This window comes from Sorex araneus, chromosome 2 (assembly GCF_027595985.1).
Source record: "Sorex araneus isolate mSorAra2 chromosome 2, mSorAra2.pri, whole genome shotgun sequence".
Taxonomy (NCBI): domain Eukaryota; kingdom Metazoa; phylum Chordata; class Mammalia; order Eulipotyphla; family Soricidae; genus Sorex; species Sorex araneus.
Genome location: NC_073303.1, coordinates 169,378,218 through 169,379,855, shown reverse-complemented (window position 1 = coordinate 169,379,855; position 1,638 = coordinate 169,378,218). Strand labels below are relative to the sequence as shown.

The following is a 1,638-nucleotide window of genomic DNA, read 5'->3' as shown; positions in this document are numbered from 1 at the left end:
CTCCAGGCTCCATGGAAGGTAATATTCTTGAAGGGGAAAGAGGAGACCACCATCTACTGTACTCGCCCAGAATTCTCCCTGGCAGTGAGAAGGGGACACTGATAGTGAACTTGGAGGATCCACCTCCAGATTACCATAGCATCATGGAGAAGTAGCACAGATCTCCACCACAAGGAGTGGATAAAGAAAAGAGCCTGAAACCTAAACAATGAATGCCCACATACATAATCTCTTGGATAAAGAATTCAGAGATAAAATGATAAGGATGTTCAATGTGCTCAAGTAAACAGTGGAACAGACATCCAATAAAGTACAGGCGAATATAAAAGAAACAGTGGAAAAAGCAGTCAATAAAATACAGGAAGAAATTAGAGCAGAAATAAGAAAACTACAAACAGAAATGTCACTAATAAAAATTTGATAGATGAAAGAAAAAACTCTGTGGGTGCCCTCAACAGTAGAATGCACCTACTGCAGACAGAATCAGTGAGCTTAAAAATGAGCTGCAGAAAGCATCCACGCAACAGGGGAAGAGAGAAAAATACCTCAAAATATCTCAAGGGTGGGTAAGAGAGGTATGGGATAAATTCAAGATGAACAATATAAGAATCATCAAGTGTCAGTGGGAAAGGGAGGCAACCCCAATGAGGTTGAGGTTGACATAATTCCTAAAAAGTTCCCAGAGCTGGAGAATACAGTCATCCAGATCCAAGAATCCTGAAGGTTAACAGCTAAAAGAGACCCAAATAATAGGACTCCAAGATATAACTGTAGCACTGTAGAACTGTCATCCCATTGTTCATAGATTTGCTCGAGCGGGCACCAGTAACATCTCCATGTGAGATTTGTTGTTACTGTTTTTGGCATATTGAATACACCACTGGTAGCTTGCCAGGCTCTACCATGTGGGCGGGATACTCCAGGTAGGTTGGCGAGCTCTCCAAGAGGGATGGAGGAATCAAACCTGGGCCAGCTGCGTGCAAGGCAAACACCCTACCTGCTGTTTTGGCTCCCATCTAAACTAAAATTGGAACAATACTAAAATTGGAACGATACAGAGATAAGCATGACCCCTGAGCAAGGATGACACGCAAGATATAATAAGAAAAAAAAATATCATAGATAGAGACACACTGCAAGCAGCAAGGTCAAAGAGGGAAGTCATATACAAAGGAGTACCCCTTAGATTACAGCAGATTTATCAGTGAAAGCTGTCTGAGCCCAAAGAGAGTGGTGTGATATACTAGAAAAAAAATCAATGAAATTAATGCATCACCGAAAACACTTTATCTGGCTAGACTTTTAGTAATTTGTATGGACACAGGAAGAGATATATTAAGCTTAAAGGGTGGCTCTCCTGGGACATCTTGCTATAGCTCCCAGACTACATGTGGTTCTCAGGCCAGGTTAGTCCTTCCTAATCCCAGCAAGGCCCTGATCCAGTTACTTCATTTTGGGTCATGAAAGAGTTTGTCCATAACCATGCTCTTCATTTATTTTAAGTTTTATGGCAGTAGGTCTGTCCCATTTCAATGCCAGGGTAGCTTATAGCTTGCCCTGGGTCCATCCAAGTCCCTTCATCTAGAGCCTTCTTTTGGGGTGGAGGAAATGAGGGCAACTGTGACTTAAGTAGAGTAA

General features: G+C 42.0%; 1 non-coding gene across 1 annotated transcript; it reads left to right on the top strand.

The window, feature by feature from the left end:
* The first annotated feature begins 1,010 nt into the window (after positions 1-1,010).
* Positions 1,011-1,119, top strand: LOC129402894 (U6 spliceosomal RNA). The gene has a single exon (XR_008628919.1). It is a non-coding gene; the product is annotated as a U6 spliceosomal RNA (small nuclear RNA).
* Positions 1,120-1,638: the final 519 nt, after the last annotated feature.